Source organism: Sardina pilchardus, chromosome 2, assembly GCF_963854185.1.
Source record: "Sardina pilchardus chromosome 2, fSarPil1.1, whole genome shotgun sequence".
NCBI classification, from domain to species: domain Eukaryota; kingdom Metazoa; phylum Chordata; class Actinopteri; order Clupeiformes; family Clupeidae; genus Sardina; species Sardina pilchardus.
In genome coordinates, this window is record NC_084995.1 from 20,108,867 (window position 1) to 20,119,277 (window position 10,411).

Genomic DNA, 10,411 nt, shown 5'->3' on the forward strand with positions numbered 1-10,411 from the left:
CCTCAAACTAATTTCCCTTTCTCCCCGTGTCTCGGTGACGCACGCACGCCCGCCATACGCCCGCCCGCCCGCCTCTCCGTCTGCTTCACCCTGAGCGCATCGCATTCTCCATCGCCGCCGCGCTCGTGCGCTCGCACCTTTCGGCTGACTGAGGGATTTAATTCCGCGTCGTTCCTCATTATTATGAAGCACCCCTAGAGCACGAGCCATGCATTACAGAGGCTGCCATGACACAATCAGCTTAAAGGAAACACTGTCGCTTTAATGAGCAACTTTCTTCACTGTCACACCAGAGAAAAAGAATGTGCTAATTAAGCACATGACAAGCCGTGCATTTCATTAATGGGTCTATATGATTTAACCCATCCTTGGCTAATTATTTGGCCTTAGCGTGGCAGTGGCGCTCTATCAGTGCTGTCACAGGATTTGTGCTGTACGGGCTCTTCTGTCTTCTCTCTCCTTTCTCTCTCTCTCTCTCTCTCTCTCTCTCTCTCTCTCTCTCTCTCTCTCACACACACATCTAAACAGCTGCAGCAGAGGAGCCCAACCAATGTGGAGTATGTGTAGTGTAAAGGAAAATTAATCCATTTATTTTGTTTCACGGTGGATTATTTGAGAGGGCTTTTCGCTGGAATTGTAAGAGGTGATTAGTTTTGGTTGGGTTGTGCTCGTGTCACTGGAGATGGAGAGGAGCAATAATTCCTTTAGATGGTGGAATATCTGTTGTTCATTTTTCAGAAGTAGACTTTATGAGGCTGCAATTCAATAAAAAGCGGCACAAGGCTGTGTCTAGTTTGTGGAGCATATGTTCGTTTATGTATCATTTCAGGTACACAGTGCTCCACAGGTTTTTAATGAAGCAATTTTAAGTGAATTAACGACAAGTTATCTAGGTCATCTCATTCATTGTGCCCCAGGCCTATCTCAACTTATAGCACATAAATGCACGCACGCACACACACACACACACACACACACATACTGTACACACACAAACACACACACACACACACACACACACATACAGTACACTCACAAAGACACACATACAAAAGAACATAGGACGTGGGCATTCAAACCTGTCTGTGCAGTCAATTGAATGTCAGACGAGTTCACTGTCTGATTGCCCTACCATCGCCATTGCCTTCGCCATCCCTATGACTGCCCTAACATCGCCTGCTGTGGTTCCCTGCCCGAATCTTTGGCCCTCGGATCCCAGCGACCCATCACCTTCAGAAATAACTAATGGATTACTAATGGACAATTTATTCCCTACACTGGACTATTTGAACTTTCATTGTCATTGTAACTTTCAAACTACAAATGACTGTACTGTAACTGACCCAAGGCAGATGGGTTGGGCCCTTGAGTCGTGGGTCTGTCTGAGGTTTCTTCCTATATGTATCTCCAATTCTAGGGAGTTTTTCCTTGCCCCTGTTACTCATGGGCTCTCTTTGAATGTCTAACACTCTGTAAAGCGCCTTGAGACATGTGTAATGTATTGGCGCTCTATAAGCGACATTAAATTGAAATTGACTGTCATTTGTCAGGACTTGTCTAACTCTATTTCAATCATTATCATCAGTCAAAATCCTCAGCTGAACTTGTAGCTCTGTATTCAGAGAATGAAAACAAGCACGCACACACACCAGTGTAGAAATGAAGATTCTGGTATTGAATGGGATATCTCAGAACTTGTAAGGGTTTTTTTCTTCTTTTTTTTCAATTCTATAGAAAACAATGATTTGAAACCCAATGTCTGTGTGTGAAACCCAATGGGGCATGTGTGATGAAAATAGTGTGGAAAAAGCGGAATTGTTTGATCTGATGTTTTCCAATAGACACATACAGTACACATAGACACCATCAGGCAGCGACATGTCATTAGGAGAGTCTCTTCTCTTGAACAGTGTGGCGGTGACCCATTGGAAAACAGGTCCACTGCACCATTTGATCAGTGGGGCTTGGAGATGCCTGAGTGAGTGTCTGATGATGATTTAAAAAAAAAAATAAAATAAAAAAAAGCTTGAAAGAGTAAAAGCAACAACTAAATCTAATGATAAAAGAACTTAATACTCCCACCACCATCTACAACAGCAACTCTACTACTGCTAATAATAATAGTAATGATGATGCAGAGAGTTGGAGATGCAGAGATGTCTGTGTCATGTGTAGCAGGCTTTCCCCCACGTCCCAAATCTGCATTCTAATGTGGCTTCTGCTCTTTGCCTATTTGCCTGATCACATGGGCATAAGTGGTTTCCCCAACACAGCCGTGTTTGCTTTTACACATTTAAATATTAAAGGAGGGCCTTTAGGTATATTAACAATTATGCTAATACTGTATATATGAATATCTGATCAGTGCAATGGAACTGTTTTATACTGCGGGTATGAATGGGAATAGGGAAGGATGCAGAGTGTGTGTGTGCGTGTGTGTGTGTGTGTGTGTGTGTGTGTGTGTGTGTGTGTGTGTGTGTGTGTGTGTGTGTGTGTGTGTGTGTGTGTGTGTGTGTGTGTGTGTGTGTGTGTGAAAAACGCTCACTGTTTCTGCTGTTGTTAAGCCCAGTTTTCAGGAATCATATTTCATCAAAGCTTCAGCTTGGAGAAAAGAGCAAAGTGATTTTGTGCAGTGAAGAGAAACTCAGTATTCCAGATATTAGATGAAAAGCTTGTGTGCGAGTTTGAACTTTGCAGGCAAATTCCACAGAAATGTGACTGACTGTGTTTTTTTCTTTCTTACTTACTTTTTCTTTTTGTTTATAAGATTCAAACCATTTTCATATCCTGTGGTGGTGGTGGTGTCAGAAATGCTTATTTGATATTAAAACACTCAACAAAATTGATGATCCTAAGAAAATACACCCTTTTCCTGACCAAAAGCACGCTGCCCTTTGGAATTCAACACACACACACACACACACACACACACACACACACACACACACATACACCAAATACACACACTTTCATTGTTACAGCAGCAACTGACGCAGCTAATCCAGAAAATGAGCACATTCGTTGAGCACATTGATCCAGCTTGATCATTTACGAGAGAGAAGCCCAACAGTCATAAAGATCCGGTTTGAAAGGCAAGGCAGAATTGTCCACAGAGTGATCATAGCCATAAATGCTTACCAGCAATTTTGTACTACATCAAATTTGATTGTCCATATTTCCTGGCTCAGTTATGGGTCTTTATAGACCATGACACTCTGCTGTTTTTCTTGAAAACACCTCCTGGCCCTTTTTATTTTTTTGAGCATTTTTGTCTTGATTGGCCCGGCAGTGGAGAGTGGACAGGAAATTGGTAGGAAAGAGATGAGGGGTCTGTGTTCAGGAAACAACCTCCTGGACACCAACGCTAACCTAACACCTGGAACTTTTAACCCCCTTATGCACCGCCGCTCACACTTCCGCCTATGTCACGGCCCTGGTGAACACTGCAGTGGGCCTATTTGCTGCGTGCTAAAGCCAGTGCATCTGCACCATCCCCTGCAAGTTAACAGTGTCTCTGCTATAGATTCTCTGCTAGCTGGTTGTGAGTCTTAATGGGTCTCAGCTGAGGCGACTATTGATCAGTCGTATGGGAGGAGGGCATGTTCACTTCTTTGTGCTCCCTCAAGTGTCCTTTCCCATCAGGCAGTCACACGGACGCCTATCCAGTCTGTTTAATGTGCAGCTAATCTTCCAGGGGCCTTCCACTGCTCTGCAGCACAACCTCTTATCAAGAGAATCAATTCTGCACCGGCGCCATCATATGATCGATAGCTGCTTTAAATACAAAGTGGCATTCCATGCAGCTTGTAGTTTGTTTGCTGACACCTAATGAATCTGACATCTTGGCTGAATTCACAAGCAAGAGGTTGACTGAATTCGTTCACTCATTTCCCTCTTGGTTCAGCCTTTTTTATGTCCCTTAGTGTGTGAGTGTGTGTGTGTGTGTGTGTGTGTGTGTGTGTATGTGTGTGTGTGTGTGTGTGTGTGTGTGTGTGTGTGTATGTGTGTGTGTGTGTCTGTGTGTCTGTGCGTGTGTGTATGTGTGTGTGTGTATGTGTGTTTAATACATCTGTACATGGGTATCAACATCATCTTGGGTTTGTCATGCTCCAACATCTGGAAATTTGGAACACCTGGACATTTTACATCTGGACATGTTCCACTCCAACTGACCTTCTGACATCAAAACAAATGACCTTACTTGCCATCTATCCACCCCATAGTTAGACAAGAGAATGCACATCTATCTCTTCTCTGTGTGCGCAATACCCCAGTCTGAAACTGTTAGCCTAGCTTAGCGTAATTCACTGGAAGTATGTTAGACCATGAATCAGACCTCCTCTAATTCAACTTTGCGGTAGTTGGCATATATGGTTATTTCCTGTGTCCCTTATTTGCCGAGTTCCTTTAACCACCCATCTGCAACTACACACAGACAGGTGAAGTAGCCTCTTGATGAACCATCATTGGTCTTGTGCACAGAAATTAAACTGGCCTTGCACTTTCCTGTCAAATCAAATATGGATCAAAGACATTTGGATGGATCTTTGATCTTGTTTATTTTTTTATGATTTTCGATAGCAGTTAGATATGCTTCCAGATATGTCCACTTTAAAGTGTTTCTGTGACCATGGTGGGGTAGCATGGTAACATCAAGGATTTCACCTCCTCCATCACTATTGGTTTTGTATGGGGTCCCGTGCTCTGAGAGGGCATAGGCTATTGCTGAATTGAGGGTGTGTACGGTCTCCATGTAGAAAGTGTTGACTACACAGGGGAGCTCTAGGGTGGTGGAGTAAATGCAGTACTGTTTTTGTTTCTCATTGAGTCTGTCATACACAAACAAAAGCAATCACCCAGCCTACAGCCAACCATCCAAAAATTAGTGAAAATAAGGTGTAGCCCTCCATTTACAATGCATTATTCATCTGCTGAAGAGAAAAACAGTATTTCATCTTTCCAGTGCATGAATTGCCCAGGAGATTTTTTTTTTTTTTTTTTTTTGCGATCAAGCATTCAATATTGAAAAGTATGCTTGTTTAATAATCCATTTTACATAACTTGGATCTCATGCTGAGTATCATCTGGTGCCTGACATGGACACTAACGCGGAGCGGGCCGAAGAGCTTGTTTTGGAGTGGAGAAGATGAAATATTCATGTCTTCACTTTCAGCTGCAGGTGAGTGTGCTGTTGTTGAGCCATGTGCTGTGAACACCCCACTCACCACCACCACCACCACTACCACCACCTTCTCCCTTCTCTCACACCTACCCGTACTGCCCCAACTACAGAGAGATGCCGTAGTATGACACGTCTTCCTGAGAAGTGAGGACAGTGCTGTGGGGGTGTGGGGTGGGGTGTTAGCTTCAAGGGTGCTTGAGTCAGCAAGAGACCAGGCTATATATAGCATGCTAATAGTGAGTCTAGCTCTTTAAAGTAAGGGCAGGACAGTGCGGAGGATGTAACAGTTAGTTGGGAAAAGTATGAAGACGTTGTGATTGAGTGATTATTAGCACAAGAGATAACAGTTGATTAGCATTACGAGGGCCAATTTATAGTCAAGTGTCACTTGACGAAAAACAAATTGCTGCCAACAGGTGTTGCAGAGCTGCAGGCTCATAGTCCAGTGCCAGCGACAAATTGTAGAATAGAATGTCTGTTAGTTAAATTACATTTTAGTAATTGTTATAATAATAGAACAACTTGGGCATTAATGTTACATGTCACCATGGAACAAAAGTAAACAAGTGCAACATGCACCTAACTAGAACTTTGAGTTGACATCCAATCAGAGTGCGCGATAACTTCTACACCTTTTCAATTTTTTTTTATTTATGCAATAAGATCCATGACTAGCTTGGCCACACTCACCTAGATCTCCTTTCAGGGAGATGCTAATCTGGAACACCATAGTTCACTAACATTTCCACTGTTCGGCAGATCACCTGCCCAATCACATCGGCAGTACCTTTGGTAAACGGTAGTAGCAACGCCTGCAAACATTAAAAATTGCAGTTGGAAGAATGTGTACATTTATTTACAAAGGTAGGCTCACATACATTGTGTCCTGACTGCCAATGCTGTCGTGTCAGTTTGTAAAGCGTAGGCGAGCTAGGAAGTATACATGATGAATCCTTGAATAATGTGATTAGTTATGCTGGACTCATTTCAAAGTTCCCGTCGTGATGTAAGTGTTGGAAAAGAATACCAATCGTGAGTGACCAGACTCTATTTACTTTATGAATGATTTTTGTTTACCAGGCTACTTCACGCAACACTTGTCATCTGGTGTAAATATTGGCCTTAACAGTCATAATAATCAAAATACTGGTACAAAAAAATACTGTTAATTAATGTTACTATTAATGATGAAATGAATTGCCAGAGGAGATGGGGGAATACTCAAAAAGTGAAGTCAGACAAGTTTTACTTCATGACTTACTTAATATTTACAATATAATATTGAATGGGAAAACCAATTTTAAAACAGGTCGGTGATCAAAACATAATTATTGGCAGGAAATATCCAAATTGCTGGTTCTAAGCTGAGTGGAACTGGTATGCATTGCACATATACACGGTAAGCCTAAGCAATATGGCACGATGATAAGTTGGTAGGAGAGCGATATCCCCACGGCTGTGTGTACCTAACCTGCGGCACTTGGCCTGCGGCGGGATCACACCCTTGATAATATTATTTATTGACCGCACTTTCACTGATGCCATGTTGTTCTGATACAACCTAACTAATTCATTTAAAAACATGGAATTGTGTGTGTTATTGTTTATTCCATTTTTGATTATTCATTCTCCACTTAAAAAAAAAAAAAAAAAAAAAAAAACATTTTGACACTAAAAGTTACCAAGTAAAGTTGTGAGACTATTAAATGATATAGTCATCTGCCTTTATATTATTTGTTAATTTGCACATTTACCCCCTGGCTGCTGATGTAACCATAATTTGAACACTGGGACATTTTGAGATTATAACACATCATTGCCAGTAACTTTGAATGAATGGAATGTTGATGTTCCACAATTTACTGGCAGAAGCACATCTTAACACAGAATTATTACTACCAGCGAAGAGTCCAAATGGGGATCTGCCAGGACATCCCCACTTAGGGAACGCCTCTTGTCCAATCCGAAATTAAGATGCCCCCCCCCCCCACACACACACACACATAAGTGTTGTATAAATGATTAAGTTGGCACAAAAATAAGTGAAGAGGAGTGAAAAAAGCCAGAGAGGAGGAAATGGACAGAGTTTGCTCTAATTATGGGCCCATGTGTGAGGGTGGCTCTTAAGATATTTGAGTTATTCTGGACTTATCAGCTTGGCCAGGCTAAGTCAGAGAAACCTACAGTAATAAGTTTCCCCACAGCAAGTTTGCAGAATGATGTCTCTGGAAGCCTATTAGGTAAATGTACAGTACAGGGCCCGTATCTACTGCTTCCATGGATCACACTAAATGCATTTGAGGGACCAACAGAAGTGACGTGTAGCCTCTTTGGTTGCAGTACAATTAGTCTATGTTTCTGCGATAAACAGGAAGAATACCCATAAGGCATCATTGCTATTCTGTTCATATCTGCCAACGTCGTCTTTACAAACTTGCAAAAGGTTGCAGAAGGAATTAGCATTGTATTTGATATCCCATGGCAGTTGTGTGTGTGCTGTGAAACCCGCTATTGCCAGAGGTGTAAACTGCAGGTAAAGACAGAGAGTGCGAGAGAGAACGAGAAACAGAGAGAAAACAAGCACGAGCTCCACAACTCCCCACAGACCGGGATCAGAAAGGGCTATGCACAGTCCCCACTCCATTCCTGTAGGGAATTCCCAGTGTGCGGTGATTTAATAAGCCTTTGACAAAACGCATAGGGAGAAAAGCCGTCTGGTACGCGGGCGAGTTATTTTTGCACTCCTAGCTAAAGCCCCCGCAGCCCTGCGCCCCCCATGGGAGAGGAGCGGGTCTGTGTGCCTGGGGGCAAGCAGCACAAAGGGGAACCTGGGGCCCCTGGAGGCGCATAACACACATTCATCATTCTGTGGGGTGACCCACATCTGATGGATGGAGTGTGTGTGTGTGCGTGCGCCCCTTTAAGCCAGCCTCTGGACTGAGTCTTGTACTGTGGCGTAACACCATGCAGTTGTCCATTGGATATTGCATGCCGTCGAGGGCCGTGGCGCTTACAATCATTATATCATAGGGGGAGAGTGGTGCATAGGGATGCGCCGTACATAATCTTATTCATTCTAGTGGCTTGAACTTGAGTATTTGAGTCTCACTTAAAGGTTGTGGATGATCACCAATGGGGTTCCAACCGACTGAGGAAACTGTATGATCTTCCATCAATACATTTGTGTTCTGTTATCCACTAGCAAAAAGTTCTGCTTCATTTACATCTATATCAGCAATATTGTATTCTGGTCTACGCATCTGTCTGTGTGTCTGCTTATACAGCATAGAAAGTACTCGGTACCGATGTAATTCAAACGTCTATACAAGGCAGAAGTTCACGTATCTCCAAAGACCAGTCATTGATTGTTATTCCATAAGGAACAAGAAAGTATTATAGCCGACTGCAGCTTAGGTAATTGTATAAAACAAGGCATTCATTAAAAACAATTGAACTGGTATTTAGCAAACACTTTTACTCAAAGCAACATAGACTTGCAATTGCGGGAAGGAGTTAGCTAATGTCACCTAACTCAAGCATAGCCTACAACCTTAATGTGCCTTCACAGCGATTGGGAAAAAAAAAACATTAAAGCTTCGCCCAAATTCACCCAAAGATTTCTATTCAAGCAGCTTCTTGTGAATGGGGAAAGGCCACTGACACATGTGTGTGACATTTTATCGCCTCATTGGTTTGTTGTAGTAGCCTTGCTGTTTGGCTGGGATTGATGCTGTTATGAACATGAGCTGACTTTGTGCTTGATCTGTGTGCAAAAATAATTATATCAGCGGGTGTTATATATCAATAACTGTCCTCTGATGGATTACTATTGCATGCACTTACATGTAGAGCTATGCTGCTACATGCAACAGGCAGAGCTGCTTACACTTTAACAACACAGCATGCATTTAGGCAAGCCATTTCAGTTCTCAATGAGGGAGAAGACACAGTATTGTTTTTTTTGTGTGTGTGTGGAGGAATTAGTCTACATGCTAGTTATATTTACAGATGAAGGCCTACTGTACCTATTTAATCCTAGAATTAAATCTAAGTGACATAAATTACCTTAAATCAAGATAATATGCTTAATTATAATCAAATGATAAGAATAAAAAAAAATAAAAAAAAATCAAGTGCAAAAATGCCTTTGTTATAAGGAAATGATAGAAATATTTCAGAGTTTTTTTCAGCATAGACAATGTTTGATCTTATACATAGATGTAATGAAGAGGTTGTTTGAGGCTAATTCTTTGGTCTAATTTATCAACACAGATTGATCCATCCCACTGTGGTTCAACTTTATTTTCTATTTTAGAATGGGGAAAAAAAACATGATGCCTTCCATAAATATTCAGTATTCAGCATTGCTTTTCAAAAGGCCCTCAGACACATTTTCATATTATAGTCAAGACAGAGGAGCCAGCCTCGAACACAGCAGGAAAAGGTGTAGTTGACAGAGAACAAGAAGTTGACCAAGGTAGGCTTCCAAATTACTTAACTGTTATCAGATGACAAAGTGCAAGGGGGTGGGGCTTGGGATCTGCCCACTGGTATGTTACATGACTTGTTAAACTTGTCATTTATTTAGCTGCCACTCTTATCCAGAGGGTCGTAGAGTTAACTAACTACAGGGCCAGGCCCCCCTGGTGCAACTTGGGTTTAAGTGCCTTGCTCTTGGGCACAATGGTGGCAGCCCCTGGGATCAACTGGAAACCTTTTAGTGTTACACTCGGAAGGGGGATCCGTAACCACGAGAGAGCCACCCAAGGCATCATCCACATTACTAGGCTTGTCAACGCTCAGACGTCAGGCATGACATGTGCTTTCAGCGTTGATCTCACAGTCTCACAACTCTAACGCTACTATAACGTCCATCAAAAAGTGGACTCCATCCACCAGCAGCTCCAGATGTCTACCACCTCCCAGCTGGCCACACTAGAGCGTCAGGATATGAATCAGCCATCTGCCTGCCCACCGTGTCACAGCTTTTCCACCTTCTCCCTGGTAGATGCTGACCAAGTCCTCAACCTTGTTTCCAAAGCCAGGCCCTCAACCAGTAGCCTGGATCCACTGCCCACAACCTTAGTGAAGGCCTGTCTCCCCACCCTCTGCCCATTGGTGGAGACTATCATTAACACCTCACTCAGCTCTGGCGTAGTACCCCCAAGTTTCAAGTTGGCGGCTGTTAAACCAACACTCAAAAAGCCTGGTTTGGACCCGGATGACCCC